Below are 16455 nucleotides of genomic sequence, written 5' to 3'. Positions count from 1 at the left end.
ATTCGGAGACACCAGACTTTGTACATTCCTTGTAAAGAAACAAGACTGTGTCAAAGCAAATACCAGCCTGCACTGGTCTTCCCAAGGTAACATCCCCAGGGATCCAACTAGCCGCTCTAGCCAAAGAGGGGCAACAACATACAACCATTGACCCCATGCCTTATCCCCCCAACCCTGTTCCCATCCCCCAGTCCTGTTCCCATCCCCCCAGTCCAGTTCCCCATCGTCCCCCCAACCCTGTTCCCATCCCCCCATCCCATTTCCCATCCCGCCCCCCAACCCTGTTCCCATCCCCTGTCCCATTCCCCATCGCCCCCCCAGTCCCGTTCCCATTCCCTGTCCCATTCCCCATCGTCCCCCCAGTCCCATTCCCATCCCCCCATCCCGTTCCCCATTGCCCCACAGTCCTGTTCCCATCCCCCCATCCCCTTCCCCATCTCCTGGTCCCTCTTCCACTCGCTTTGTGGTTTCTCAGCAGGAAGACACACACAGCAGCAGCAGTTTATCTTTGCCCTGCCCCTCCCCATCCCATTAGCTTGGCTCAAAGGGGCAGGTGGGGCTGGCCCAACATGCTCCAGGCCCATCTCTCCTCTAGCGGTGTGCCCTTCCCCCACACAGGCAGCTGGCACCACCCGCCGAGCCTGCCTTTGGCACTAGACTCGCTTTGAGTCACCTGCATTCGTTTCCCTCAGACGCTGTAGCCAGCAGCAGGCACTGCATGGCGCCCTGTACCTTTGCTGACACCAGATCGAAAAGAACTGCCAGAAAGTGTCCCCCTGGCACTGCAGTGCACCCATGGGGCCAGTGCAAAGCCATTAGCAGCTCCAGTGTCGGTGACTGATGACACACAGAAACCATCCAACCGACGGCAATGAATAAAGGGAAAAACCCAGAGAGACACATGTGTCTGAGCAAAGCCCCCAGAGCCAGAGTGCAGGGAGCAGCCCGGAGGAGTACAGACACTCATACAGACATAGGGTGACCAGATGTCCCGATTTTATAGGGACAGTCACGATTTTTGGGTCTTTTTCTTACATAGGCTCTTATAACCCCCCACCCCCTGTCCCGATTTTTCACATTTGCTGTTTGGTCACCCTATACAGACACAACAAAGTGAACATGCTCCCATTTCCTGCATGTTTTTACATTGGTATTCCAAGTCCTGTCTTGGCTGCACTGCATAGTGGTCAGAGCACTAGGGTGATAGAGACAGCATGGATCTGCACATGGAAGAGGTGAGTTACTCACAGGGGAAGCCAATTTTAGTCCAACAAGAGCTGAAAATGTGAGCTCTTGTAAAGGGAAAATCATGCTTTGCCAATCTCTTAGAATGCTTTGAAGGGGTCAGCAAACATGGACAAGGGTGATCAGTGCATATAGTGTGCTTGGACTTTCAGAAAGTCTTCAACGAAGGCTCGTAAGCAAAGTAAGCAATCATGAGATCAGAGGGAAGGTCCTCTCCTCCATCAGTAACTGGTTAAAAGACAGGAGACAAAGGGTAGGAATAAATGGTCAGTTTTCAGCATGGCGACAGGTAAATTGTGGGGTCCCCCAGGATCTGTACTGGGACAGTTCATAAATGAGCTGAAAAAAAGGGATAAAGAGTGAGGTGGCAAAGTTTGCACATGATACAAAATGACTCAAGATAGTTAAGTCCGAGCTGACAAGGCCGGCTTTATGACCTGCGGGGCCCGATTCCAATACCCGGCGGCGGTCTGGGGCTTCAGCGGCAATTCGGCGGCGTGGGGTCCGCTCTGGGTCTTCCACAGCACCGAAGGAGCCCCCGCCGCCGAAATGCTGCCAAAGACCCCCAGAGCAGGGCCCTCTTAGGTGCGGGGCCCGATTCCGGGGAATCGGGAGAATCGGCTTAAAGCCGGCCCTGTGAGCTGACTGCAAAGCGTCACAAAGGGATCTCACTAAACTGGGTGACTGGGCAACAAAAAAACCAAAATGGCAGATGAAATTCAATGTAGCTAAACGCACAGTAACGCACATTGGAAAACATCATCCCAACTAGACTGACAAAATGGTGGGGTCTAAATTAGCTGTTACCACTCAAAAAAGAGATCGTGGAGTCATCGCCTTAGCCCCTGCTCGCCATGAGGCCCCGCCCTCTGCTATCCTCTTCCCCCCCAAGGCCCTGCCCCTGGCCAGGCCAGAAGCGAGAGCTGGGCTGTGTTAAGAGCCACCCAGTGGGCCTGGACCCTCCACTGCCCTGGGCAACAGGACATGGGCCACAGGCAGGTGGAAGGGCCTGGGCTCCCCACAGTAGCTCGGGCTCCCTGGGTGGCTCCTACCACTGTCCAGTTCCGGCGTCTGGCCTGGCCAGGGGTCGGGGCCTTAGGGGGAAGAGGAGGAGCGGGAGGTGGGGAGGGGACGGGACTCCTGCATGTGTCCCGTTTTTGCATTTTGAAAAGCTGGTCATCCTACTAGCCATACACCCAGCATCGGGGCCCTCCAGAGCTTCCAACCTCGTCTGAGAATCTGACGGTGCTCACACTGTGACAGGGCACTCAGACACTCAGAGTGGCCTTGGGGTTAGACACAGGCCTGCCCCTGAAACTAAGGACCCAAATCCCTTAGCCTCTGAGCAACAGGGCTGGCTTGTGGACTCACTGGGCAGTGTGTGGGGTTGGGACGAGTCTTTGGTTTGTGGGACTCAGGAGAGTTGGAAGATTCCTTCTCAGTCATCATTTATTTAGATTGAGTTGGTGTTGGTCCTGCTTTGAGCAGGGGGTTGGACTAGATACCTCCTGAGGTCCCTTCCAACCCTGATAGTTTATGATTCTATCAGATCTTTCCTATCCTGGGCATGGTGTATTTTAACTTTAGCTTAGTTACTGCTCTGCACACAAGATGTCCCATCTGCTGGAAGGGGGCAGTTGACTCATTGGCTTGAGTCATGCATGCTAAGAAGAATGCAAAGGTTTGGAAGAGGCATAAGTGTGATTGGTGGCAATCTCACTTGCTGCAGACAGACAGTTAACTGGGCAGAGAGAGCGAGCGAGCATGCGTGACAGAGAGCAATGTATTTTCAAGGCATACTTCACACCTATCCTTCTGATGCTTTTCTGTATCATGACTTACAGTTGGACTATGCCCGGGGTACAGTCTTCTAGAACAATGAACAGCTGTGTCACCTCAACCGTCCAACCTGGGGTGCTCTTTACAATGTTTTGCTGCCGTAGCTACCACTCCTGGTCTGCTAATGCCCAACCTCCAGCATGTAAGTCACTCCCAGTTATATTGTAGGAATGCTGCCGCCAGCCACTCTTGATTTCCTCTGCTGGCTGACACCAGCATGCACCTGGTCCCAGACGTTCCCCAGAAATGTACGTCTTGTACTGCCCAGCTCTCTCTTGGACAATACAAGCTCATAGAAAGTCCGTCATTTTATTAATAGAAAATGATATGCACAAATCCTGTTATCCCAAATGGAGTTTCCCAAACACTTCAATCCAAACACGCTGGTTTAGATGAAACAATAAAACAAGTTTATTAACTACAGAAGGATGGATTTTAAGTGAATACAAGTAATGCGGCTAAAAGTCAGAACTGGTCACAAGAAAAATAAAAGTAAAATGGAACGAACGCCTGACGTAACAACCTAGAGTGAATTCAAAGCAAGGTCTCTCTCACCACAAGTTTCAGCAGTACTATTGGCTAGACTTCTTTCAGTCAGAATCTGTCCCCCAGTCCAATGCTACTTCCTTTGAACTTCAGGTGTCATAGATGCTGTGGGCAGAGAGAATGAAGCGATTAGTGCAGACAATTGATAAGGGAAGCTAAAGGTATCTGTGAAAAATGTATGGCTGGTATGGTTAAGGACAGCAAGAAATAATTCTTTAAATATATCAGGAACAAATGAAACCCTAGTATAACATTTCTGTCAGGTGTTGTCAGGAGCAACAAGGGCCACCTTCAATATTTTAGGGTGTGATAGTCTGTAACCATCTGCATCTGCCCTTCTCCCTTAGAGTCCTCTCCTTTCTTCGAGAAGTATCTCCAACTCAGGTTCAGGAGACACAAAGTCTGTGTGGACGGGAATCCCCTGCTGTTTCTTTGCTAATCTGTAGATTTTTCTCCCACACCATCTTTCCTGCCAAAGAATGGCCATTTAACAGGCGATGGCCCATTTGACCTACTTTACACTTGGCTGAGGCGTCAGCTTGTCCTTTGTCTCTGACGAACTGGTTTGGCCACAGCCTGGCCAGCTGCTTCCCCTGCTTGCAGGAGAAGAGAGTTCAGCCAGCAGCCTGGGAAGCAAATCACAGAGCTGCCAGCTCACCCCCATTGTCCCCAGTGGGTTTACCTGCACGCCTGGATTCTTCCCGGCCACTCCCCAGACTTGGAATATGTCTTAGTAGCACCGTACAGTGGACTGTCGCCACACTTATTTTACCAGGGCAATACTGACCAGTGAGAGATGAGTTTTCAAATGATACCTCCCAAGGCATACTTGTACAAAGATTATTATAATGGTGTGCAAGGGGCGAATACGGGGGTACAGATCGTCACACCGTCCTTCTCTAGCTCTGGACTATACCATTGCTACTGTAAGCCTGTGGCTAGGGCGCTAGAGAGAAGGAGCCCTCTGCACTGGCGAGCTGGAGCAAGAAACAGAATAAGCAGATCTGGACATGGGCGAGACCTACCCACAGAAGCCAGGCAGCACTGCCCCCTAGGGGCTGGAGATGGACCTGTCCAAATACATTGCTGGGCTCTGCGATTTCAGCAAAGCGTGAGTGGGATGCCCCAGAGAGGAAAGAGGGTGGGACGTGAGATGTCAAAGGGACATTAGGCGTTCACACTGGCAGATGGGGCAATGGAGGCAAAGGACTCTGTCCAAGGCGGAAGTTTTACTTACCATTCCCATAAACCTTGTTGGTTTTTCTCCAGTAAATGCTGGGTTCCCGTTCCCCTTATTAATTATGTGTTCTTTGTTTCACACACACAGACATGATGCTTGGGGGAGGGGATGTATTGCTTGTCAAGGACACCCAACAGAGGGATTTAGTTTTCCCAGGTATCGGGGTTGAGCTAGTGTGTTTACTGATTTTACGAGGAGCCCTATGTGAGGGTGCAATCTGGACTGAGGAACAGCTGGGTCCCCTCAGTTCTCCAGCCTGGGGTGCCTTTTACACTGCTTTGCTGTGAGAGCAACCACTCCTGGTCTGCTCCCCCACAGACTGCAGCATGTGAACCACTCCCAGCTCTACTGTGTGAGTGGTATGGCCAGCCACTCTTGAATTACACTGCAGGGAAACACCAGCCAATGGAGATATCCTATCTCCTAGAACCGGAAGGGACCTTGAAAGGTCATCGAGTCCAGCCCCCTGCCTTCACTAGCGGGACCAAGTACTGATTTTGCCCCAGATCCCTAAGTGGCCCCCTCAAGGATTGAACTCACAGCCCTGGGTTTAGCAGGCCAATGCTCAAACCACTGAGCTATCCCTCCCCCCTATATGAAGGTCCTCGTTTTATTAATCGAAAATGGTATGCACAAAGTCTGTTATCCCAAATAGAATTTCCCAAACACTTCAGTCCAAACAATCGGGCATAAAAGTCAGAACTGGTTACAAGAAAATAAAAGTAAAACACAACTAAGGCCTAACTGAACAAGCTAAGTGAATTCAAAGCAAAGTCTCTCACACCACGTTTCAGCAATCTTACTGGCTCAATTTCTTTCAGTCAGGATTCCTCTCCCAGTCCAATGCTGCTTCCTTGTTCTTTGGGTGTTGTCGATGCCGAGGGTAGAGAGAAAGGGAGAGATCATTTGGGGCGTCTGCTCTCCCTTCTTATAGTTCTTTCTCTTCTTTGAGAACCACCTCCAAATGAGGTTCAGGAGATAGAAAGTCTGTGTGGATGGGAACCCAAGCTGTCTTTTTGTCAATATGTAGATTTTTTGCTCACACCCTCTTTCCTGTCAAAGAATCACCACTTAACCAGGGGATGGTACATTTGATTTCACTGACACCTGTTTGAGTTGTCGTCTTTCCTTTTGTCTCTAGGGAATGGGTTTGTGACTGCTTCCCAGTTGGAACATGTCTTAGTAATATCATACAGTAGAATCTTATAACTTTACAGATAATGTTGCCACACATATTTTACCAGTACAATAATGATCAGCAAATTATGAGTTTTCGGATGATACCTCACAAGGAATACTTTGCAAAATTTATCATAATTTTGTTAAAGCAGTGAACATAGGGGTACAGACTGTCACACTCTAAAATATTGAAGCCGGCCTTTGTTGCTCCTGACAACACCTGACAGAAGGATTATACTAGAGTTTTATTTGTTCCTGATATATTTAAAGAATTATTTTGTATATTATTACTGTCCTTAACAGGACCAGCCATAGAGTTTTCACTGGTTCTTTTAGCTTCCCTTATCAGTTGTCTGCATTTTTTAACTGCTGGTTTTCACTCATTGCTAATGTCTCCCCTCTTTTCCCATATGTTCCATACTGTTTCCAAGATTCTCTTGGCTGATTCCAGAAGTAGTCAAGGGCATGCCCATGCCACAGACACCACAGCCAGGCCCTGCACACCGACCAGAAAGGTGAGTGTGAGGGTGAAGCCTCTCAGTCTAATGACTTCCTACTCGTCAGCTCAGTATGTGGAAGTGTGTCTGCTATGTCTGTGCTCTGCCGAAAGCCCAGCCTTGGCCCAGGCACATTATCTTTGGAAATGGGGCCTGTCTGGCTCATGCTTCCTCTTCTCCCCAACACTGATGGACAGGCATAATGAGTGGGGTACCGCAGGGTCTGTTTTGGGACCGGCTCTGTTCAATATCTTCATCAACGACTTAGATATTGGCATAGAAAGTACGCTTATTAAGTTTGCGGATGATACCAAACTGGGAGGGATTGCAACTACTTTGGAGGACAGGGTCATAATTCAAAATGATCTGGACAAATTGGAGAAATGGTCTGAGTTAAACAGGATGAAGTTTAACAAAGACAAATGCAAAGTGCTCCACTTAGGAAGGAAAAATCAATTTCACACATACAGAATGGGAAAAGACTGTCTAGGAAGGAGTACGGCAGAAAGGGATCTAGGGGTTATAGTGGACCACAAGCTAAATATGAGTCAACAGTGTGATGCTGTTGCAAAAAAAGCAAACATGATTCTGGGATGCATTAACAGGTGTGTTGTGAGCAAGACACGAGAAGTCATTCTTCCGCTCTACTCTGCTCTGGTTAGGCCTCAGCTGGAGTATTGTGTCCAGTTCTGGGCGCCGCATTTTAAAAAAGATGTGGAGAAATTGGAAAGGGTCCAAAGAAGAGCAACAAGAATGATTAAAGGTCTTGAGAACATGACCTATGAAGGAAGGCTGAAAGAACTGGGTTTGTTTAGTTTGGAAAAGAGAAGACTGAGAGGGGACATGATAGCAGTTTTCAGGTATCTAAAAGGGTGTCATAAGGAGGAGGGAGAGAACTTGTTCACCTTAGCCTCTAAGGATAGAACCAGAAACAATGGGTTTAAACTGCAGCAAGGGAGGTCTGGGTTGGACATTAGGAAAAAGTTCCTAACTGTCAGGGTGGTTAAACACTGGAACAAATTGCCTAGGGAGGTTGTGGAATCTCCATCTCTGGAGAGATTTAAGAGTAGGTTAGATAAATGTCTATCAGGGATGGTCTAGACAGTATTTGGTCCTGCCATGCGGGCAGGGGACTGGACTCGATGACCTCTCGAGGTCCCTTCCAGTTCTATAATCTATGAATCTATGAATCTATGTGTGTGAGAGCTCTGTGCCAGTGGACAGCAGTGCCTCCAGCAGACAGGGAATGAACTCCTGGCTTAGCCTGCCCACTGGTGTAAGAAAGGCTGGGGCAGGCACTCAAAGGAAAGTCAGGGGCATGGAAGGAAACAGCCTCTGAAGGCTTCACATCCCTGTGTCCCCCACTGGCTGTGCCTCCATACTATGTAACAGCAGACCCCACAGGGTCCTTCCTTGCCCCACACTGTGATGTGCAAGTGCCCGTGCCAGCTATTACAGGTGAACCCCATCTGACACACGGCTTAGATTTCAGGAAAGTGTTTGACATGGTCCCCCCCAACATTCCTCCACACATACTGGAGATGTGGGTATCTCAATTTGAGGGTCACTGCACCATACTCCCCCTCGGTAGTCCCTAGAGGGCACCCACTTTGGGTTTCCAGCTCCCAGCCATCACCTCTCTGGGCATGTGTGTGTGTCCTGCATCACTGTACCTCCTGACCGAGGTTTTATGGCTGCCCAGCTCCCTGCCTTACACTGGGATATCCCCGGCAAGCCAGACTGCCTAATGCCCAGCATCTGTGCTTTGCTCTCCCTGAGAACTATGAAGACTGTATTGCCAGCAGTTACGAGTTACCACCCAGCTTTTCCTAAGCAAGCACCTTTACTCTTAAGGGGAAAAGCCTGACAGAGAAAACATGAAACACAATAAAAGTTCCTACACACCTGCTGAAACTTTCTGCAAGTCCCCCATCAGTCTTATGGGGCCCTGCCAGGTCAAAGCCCTTCCAACCCTTCTGCAAGGGTTGGAGCTGCCTTGGCCAGATGGTCCTGTCTGTTTGCTGGATCAGAAAGAAGACTCCGAGTCACTTTAAATGCGGCCTTTTTCTATCAAACGCCATTTTTCTTTGGCTCCTAAGTTACTGGACAATGCAGCTTGAACCACTCTATGCAAGCCACTCCAGGGAGTGGTACCCCTCTCGAGTTGTTTAGTCTTAGTGACTCACCTTAATCCCGCCACCCCCATTTTTAGTTCCTGTAGGAGCTGGGTAACTCTCCCCCATGGAATCGACCACAATCAAACACAACCCATTCATACCGGTCCCCACAGACAACACACGCAGCTGCACTACCTGTCACAATGGCCACAAGGTGGTGCTGCTGCACGATGGAGGCACAACTGGCTGGGATCATTTTCACGCGGAGGAAGTATTAACAGTCCCTGTTAGATGAATGAGTGGTGCTGGCCTGTCTGCTAGCCAGATTCTCATCTGCAGCCGGCCTTGTCAATTCCACGGCTGCAGCGTTTTCTCAAGAACTCCCAGAATCCCTGGCTGCCGCTCACACAGCCCGTATGATGGTGGAATCTGAGCGCTGACTTTTATTCCATTCTTTTTCCATGTCCTTTGCTGAGTCTAGAGAAGTGGGGCTGCAGGCATTCAAACGCAGCCTTTGATCAGCTCACCAGCCGTGTACACATCCACGTCTCTGGCTGGGCCCTGTGACAGTCTGGGCGCAGCTCTTGCTACCTGCTAGTGCCGACTTGACAAAACACCGTGTGCTGCCCTCGCTGCTGCTCTTTGAAGTGGCAAATCTCTTTTGGGGTGTCTGGGTTCCCTTCCACGTGGCTCTCTGGCTCCAGGAGGGGGACAGGGAATCTGACCTTGGCTGGCGGTTCCCTCTTCGCTGTGAGATGGTGCAGCTCGCTGTGCCTTCGCGCCCTGTGCAGAGACTAAATCCTCCCTCACTACCTGGGCTCATCTGCACAGTGACAGGGCTTGGCGCTACCTGGGAGATCCTTTGCCATGGTCACATCCAGCCATTTTGCAACTGTCTCTCCAGTGCATTAGCAGCCGTGGGGAGCTGGCTGAGCAACTCCCCCCGCCGATAATCAAGGTTGGTTGACAGCAGAAGTTGTCTCTTAGTTAGGGTAATCCCACTCCCTTCCCCAGTCACCACCGTTAGCCAGAACCAAGGTTCCAAGTCACAGCTCCAACACCACAGCCCTGCACTTGATCTGAAAGAGCAAAAGCAAATCTCCTCGAGGCTAAAACACTGCGGTGGGTTGCGAGGGTTTGCTGGGTGGGATCAGCCATTGCCCACGGGTACCGGTCGGGAGCTGGGACACCGTTCCCAGCCTTGGTTCTGGTTCAGAGCTAAACCAGAACAACAGCTACACACAGACTGGCCCAGTTTTTCATAGTTTCGTAGGACTTACGGCCAGATGAGACCATTCACCCATCTTGTCTGACCTCCTGCAGAGCACACGCCAGAGGACGTCATCCAGTTACTCCTGGATTGAGCCCACTGACTTGTATTGGACTAAAGCATCTTCCGGAAAGGCAGCCAGCCTGTACCGTGACTCCTTGGGCTAGTGCAAGTTGGTGTGTAAAGCCGCTTTACTCCCCCTCAAGGGGAGACTCCAGCTCCCGAACTATCCTTGGAAACTGAGACTCATAAATGAAATGGCTCCAGTCTTCAGGACATTATGGGCCAGATTTTCTGCAGCACTTAGAGAAGCTGAATGCAGCAGGGGGCAGGGAGCCATCAAAGAGCAGCTCACAGCTCTCTGAATCTGCCTCAGCCCCGGTCCTGGAGGCAGGTTAGACCAGCCCAGAGGCAGGTTAGAGCAGCCCAGAGGCTGCTCTAACTTGCACCTGCCGGCAGTGGTTCCAAAGGGGCTGGCCGCCAGCTGGTGTGCAGCACATTCCAGTCATGCCTTCTCTCCCCCCCGATGTGATGGGAGCTGTGGGGAGGGTAGTATCTACTGCCCATGCTGGGGGTCTCTCCAGCAGGGAAGCTAGGGCTGGAGTCTGGCCCCTTGGTATTAGAAGAGGGATGTCAAGGGGTCAGAGAATCCCATGCTGCGTGTAGTTAGTGACTGCTGTTCTTGAGCCAACGGGCCCCTCACGTGGTCCCCTGCTCCTTGCATGTGAGCTCCTGGTGGGCTTCACATAGGGAATCGCCTTAGTGGGTCTGTCTACACTGTAATTAAAAACCCGCGGCTGGCCCGGGCCAGCTGAATTACCATGTAGATGTTCCGAGCTCTGGTCCCCTCCCACCTTGCAGGGTCCTAAAGCCCGAGCCCGGATGTCTACACTGCAATAAAGCAGCCCGCAGCCCGCGCCCTGTGAGCTTGAGTTAGGGTTGCCAATTTTGGTTGGACGTATTCCTGGAGATGTAATCACATGACATAATCGTTAATTAAAGATTAATCTTTAATTCCAGGAGACTCCAGGCCAATCCTGGAGGGTTGGCAACCCTGGCCCTCAGTCGGCTTTTTAATTGCAGGTTTTTAATTGCAGTATAGACGTACCCAGTGTGTCCTGGCTGGTGCCTGCACACCGCACCTACGCCAGGCCACGGCTTCATGGAGCAATGGCTCTGTTTTGCGTGTGAGCGGTCCTGGGTTCAGATCGTGTGAACTCTCTGGGACGGTGTGAATATTCTCCCACCATCACACTCCAGGGAGGAAGGCAAGATGGGCCAGTGGCTCCGGTGCGAATCTGGCACTTGGCAGACCCCCATTCAAGTCTCTGCTCTGCTTTGTACTCTGGGTGTGGCTTCGGGGGAATCACGGGGGAGAGGGGGATTCTAAAGATATTTAGGCCCCTAAAGACGCAGAGAGGCTCCTATCGGGAGTTTCAGAAGCACCCATGTCAGGTAGGCACTGGCTTTCATTGCTTTCAAAGGGACTTAGGCCTGTGTAGGCCCTTCTGAAAATCCCACTAGGTGCTTGTCTGCATTTTTAGGCGCCCAAATGCCTTTGAAAATCTTGCCCTTGGTTCCTCTGCCCGGGATTCACATAGAACCATAAAATATTAGGGTTGGAAGAGACCTCAGGAGGTCATCTAGTCCAACCCCCTGCTCAAAGCAGGACCAACCCCAACTAAATCATCCCAGCCAGGGCTTTGTCAAGCCTGACCTTAAAAACCTCTAAGGAAGGAGATTCCACCACCTCCCTGGGTAACCCATTCCAGTGCTTCACCACCCTCCTAGTGAAATAATGTTTCCTAATATCCAACCTAGACCTCCCCCACTGCAACTTGAGACCATTGCTCCTTGTTCTGTCATCTGCCACCACTGAGAACAGTCTAGATCCATCCTCTTTGGAACCCCCTTCAGGTAGTTGAAGGCTGCTATCAAATCCCCCCTCACTCTTCTCTTCTGCAGACTCACGAAGGTGTTTAGGTGCCTATGTCTGAGGTTCGCTGAGATCCCCTCAGGTGACTACTACGTCTTTAGGGAAACGGCCCCTGGGAGTCTAACTCTCTGCCTGTGGGCATGCGCGTTGCTGCCTTGCTCTAGGCACCCGGGCACCTATCTCCTGGCTAAGCCCAGCGATTTTCAAACCGGCGGAAGACAGGCATTCAGTCATTCAGCTGAGCAGCTTGCAGGCAGGACCTGACCTGGGAGCTGTGCTCAGCACAGGCGCCAACTCCATGGGTGCTCCGGGGCTACTCCCTCCCTCCCTCCTATGGCAACTGTTCTAGGGATTGCAGAAGGGGGCCAGGACCCTGGGTCTTCGGCCTCGACACCCTGACCACCGGGTTCTGGAGTGTCTCTGGCTCTGGCCCACCTGCCCGCAGGCAGCGGGCTCCCGGGCGTGGAGCGCTAGCGGGGCGAGGCACCTCCCTGCAGCCCGGACTCGGGCGCCTAGCTCTGGGAGGGGCGGGGCTTGGGACACACCCCTCTGCTGGGCGTCTCCCATTGGCTAGCACAGGCAGCTCCCTGCCTGGTGCGAAGGGCAGGCTCCGGCACCCGGCTCTCCCCACGCTCTGCAGAGGAGCCTCGGCACAGTGCGGATCGCAGCGTGTTCCTGTGATCTTCTCAGCACTGCCACACGTCACATCCCAGCAGCTGAGTCCCGGTGTGAATCCGGGCCCTGGGCCTGGTTCCCCAGCTGGGCAATGGGGTTGCTGGCGCTGCCCTGCCTTCTGGGCTGGCGGGAGGGTGAATGTGTTGGGTACCCCGGCGATAGAGACACAGCTTCATTTCAGGGAACGGCTCTGACAATCAGCCTGGGCCCAGCTGATCACTTTCCTGGGAGTGGCCCTCAGAGGCTGGCGGCTTCGGGCTGGTGTCAGCGACTGGTGTCAGCTCTACGCTCGGGAGCGTCTCTGCCCAAAGCAAAATTGAGCTGAATGTTGAGTAAAGGCTGCGAACCAGCCAGCAGCCCAAGGGGAACGGCAGGCGGCGGCGTTAGCCGCCCCTGCCCTGTGCAAAGGGGCCCGGGCCGAAGGAGACAATGATAATAGAGGTCTCTGTTACAGAAAAAACTGGTAGATCCTTCCCCATTCCAGTCCGTTCTCTGTTCTTTAGATGCAAGCCGTTCCCAGCGGCCATCCCTTCCCACATGCCTGGCTCACCAGCAGTAACAGTAACGCTAATGGCCACGTGCCGTACCGGTCTCTTTCCCAGCCCAGGGGAGGGACTAGCTGGGACTTGTCCCGTCTCTGACTCTCTGTGCTCCTGGAACAGAAGGTTCCTGTGCAGGGTGGGGCTCTGGGGCTCTGGCCATGCCTGGAAAACCTCCGGGCTATGGAGCCTCCTTCCTTTGCTGTCTGATCAGAAGCGAGTTTAAACATTTTCCGAACAGCCCCGTGGCACCTGCTCCTCTATCCTGGTGCCCAGCAGCACACCCAGGTGTGAGGCAGCCCCTAACGGCTCTCCTCCGCCTGTCACCTCCCATTGTCCAGGCCTGTCTCAGGACCCCCACGCCCTCCAGCCTGGTCTGCTTGAATGTGTGACCATGTGCATGGGCAGCAGCACTGGATTATGGGGGCTTTCTGCTGCCACCTCTTGGTGAGGCTAGTCAGTGCGGTGATTGCACACAACTGAGGGATAGCTCAGTGGTTTGAGCTTTGGCCTGCTAAACCCAGGGTTGTGAGTTCAATCCTTGAGGGGGCCACCTAGGGATCTGGGACAAAATCAGTACTTGGTCCTGCTAGTGAAAGCAGAGGGCTGGACTCGATGACCTTTCAAGGTCCCTTCCAGCTCTAGGAGATAGGATATCTCCATTAATTACTAATTACTTAACTCCAACTGTACTGGTGGCGCCCACCCCTCAGCCACGAGATCACTCTGCGGGCAGTGTGGAGTGCCAGGGAGGGGGCTGGGATGCTGGAAATGAGACAGAAATGGGGGGCAGCTGTGGGGAGACAGAGGAGGGCGCTAGGATGAGCAGGGGGCCGCCCGCGTGGGGAGCTGCAGGGCAGTGGATTATAAATGTGGCGTGGCGCTCTTATCAATATGGGCGCCACTATATGGGCGCCAATGTCTCTGGACACCTGCAGGAGTTGTTTGTTTCCCGCGTTTGCCCAGAGATGCTTCCGCTCCGTTCCAGTGAGAATGTGATAAGTGATACGTAAACTAGCCCCCGAATCTCAGCCCAGCGCGTTCCTTGCGGTGGGGCGGCTGGGGAGAAATCGTGTCTGAAGCCCCCAGCGCGGCAGTAAATTCAACATTTCCTGCTGTGCTGTGCGGAGAGGGGGACTGGTGGTTTGCACGATGCCCACCAGGTGGCAGCATTGCCTCAGCACAAAACCATGTTCAAATGGCAGAGCAGGGACCTGTCCTGGCCTCCTCAACAGGTCCTTGAACTAGGGACCTCCACCTGCCCCTCCTGCCCGGTGTGATGTGGGCGCCGAGCGCAGAGACGCCCTCGGCAAAGGCTTTCCCGGTCCCCCATGTGGGCACAGGTTGTACCGGAGTTCGGTCGCTATCTAATCTCTGCCCATCATCTGGGTATCAAAGGCTAGCTGCAGATTTCCAGCATCCCGTTAATGCCTGACCCATCACACCAGCCTGTCTCTTGCTTAGGGGCCTGGCACCTTAGACGCAGATTAAAGACCAGCTGAGCTAACGCCGACAGAACTGACCGTACTTCCTCCAGCAGCACCCCTGGGAGGAGTGTTCCTTGCCTGGGGCAGCCGGGTCCAAAGCTGAGAATGGCCCTTTGGCACCTCCTGGCCTGTGTCAAATGGAGGGGCTCCAGCCCAGGTGCCAGCTGTGTGGCCTGGGGACAGGGCTGTCTCCTAGGCAGGCAGGTGCCAAACCGTCCAGGGCTTTTAAGGGAAAAAGGAAACCCTTCAATTCCGCCCCGAGGGCCAGGCCTTGTTGGGAATCCTGGGAGGTGGCGGGTGCAAGCCTGCCCATGTCTAAAGGACCCTCCCCCAGCCTCGTGGGAGGGACTACTGGACCCGGGAACCAATTGAATGCGGGGGACAACTAATGAAGAACACGGTCAGGAGTGGAGGTCACAGGTTCAAAACTAGGGATCCAGAGGGGAACCCCATACAGCGCCCACTGCTCCTCAGAGCTGTCTAGGGAGCCCGTGGACGCTGCCCAGAGGAACTCTGCCCGGATGCGTGAGACCAGGGAGGAGCAGAAATAGGCCCCACAGGTGCAGAGCACCCCTCGTCTAACATCCTCCTGGTGTTGCAGATGGACTCTTTGGCCAGGGCCAGGAGGAGGTTGACGAGGTCTCACGACTTGGTGGGGCCATGGACAGGGTGTGTGAATATAAACAGGTCTGGGGAAAAGTGCAGCCAGAACCCCAACAGGAGGTTCTGGAGGAGCCGGACTAGGGGCTGCAACCTGGTGCATTTGCGATAAGCATGCGCCAGGTTCTCCCTCACGTTGCAGAAGGGGCAGGCGTTGGGGATGGGGGTGAACCACGCCAGGTACACGCCTGTGCTCACGGCTCCATGGAGGAGCCGCCAACCGATATCCCTGGCGGGCCGTGGGACCAGGGTGGAACAGAGGCTGGCCCACCGGGGTTCCTCACCCTCCACAGGCGGTAGATAGTCCCGCCATTTGGTATCAGGGCGGGACACAAGGGTGAGGAAGTGAAACGTGTGGAGTATGAGCGTGTATGGTTGTTTCTTTGGTGCAGTTCGGACTGTGGGCGGGAAGGGGCCCGGAGGGCTTGCAGGACAGGGGCCCGATGGAAAGGTCGGAGGGCCTGGGATGAGGGGTGGGCGGGGAGCACCCAAGGGCCAGGCAGCTAAGGAGGCCCACAGCAGAGCTGTGTGGAGCTCCGGCTCAGATCCTCTTCTCGAGGAGCAGGCTGCCACTCGTCTTGGTGGGAGGCGAAGCCCCAGCATGGCTCGTCTGTGCCACAGTACGGAGAGGGAGGGCACGGGGCTAATGGAGAGAGCACACGGGGCGGGAGCCCTTCGCAGGCCCCTGGTGTGGGCAGACGAGAGGGGCTGGACGAGACGGGATGGGGTGCCAGGCGGAACAAGCCAGGCCTGGGGAAGGGTGTGTCCTCGTCCCTAGAACCTTCTCCCCAAGGGACTGGCAACTGCAGGACCTGTCTCACTGCAGAGCTAGCCAGGCACCCAGGTCTGAGGCCCCGGGCTAGCCACACTGCAAAGCCCTGCCCAAGTTCCTGGGTCCTCACTGGGGCGGCGCTCCCTATGCCGGTCGCCGGGATCCGGGGGGCACGTCCTGTGGCTCTTTGTGCTGCAGTCAGTTGGCCCCCCCTGTGACTCTTTCCCAGTGCATTGTGGGAGAACTTGTCTGTCCTTCCGGGCACATGGGGGGGACCGTGGGAAGGCCTTGGAGGACTGATTTCACCTGCGAGCTCAGTGCAGAGTGGACGGGCGTCCAGCCCGAATGACAGCAGCACCTGGGCTCTAACCCGCCTCTGCCCGGCCGGCCAGCCTGGCGTAACACAGATCCCACTCAGGGCGGAGGAGTTCGTGTGTGGACAGGGTGAGGGGG

This window comes from Malaclemys terrapin, chromosome 19 (genome assembly GCF_027887155.1).
Source record: "Malaclemys terrapin pileata isolate rMalTer1 chromosome 19, rMalTer1.hap1, whole genome shotgun sequence".
NCBI classification, from domain to species: Eukaryota; Metazoa; Chordata; order Testudines; family Emydidae; genus Malaclemys; species Malaclemys terrapin.
This window is presented reverse-complemented; position numbering follows the sequence as displayed.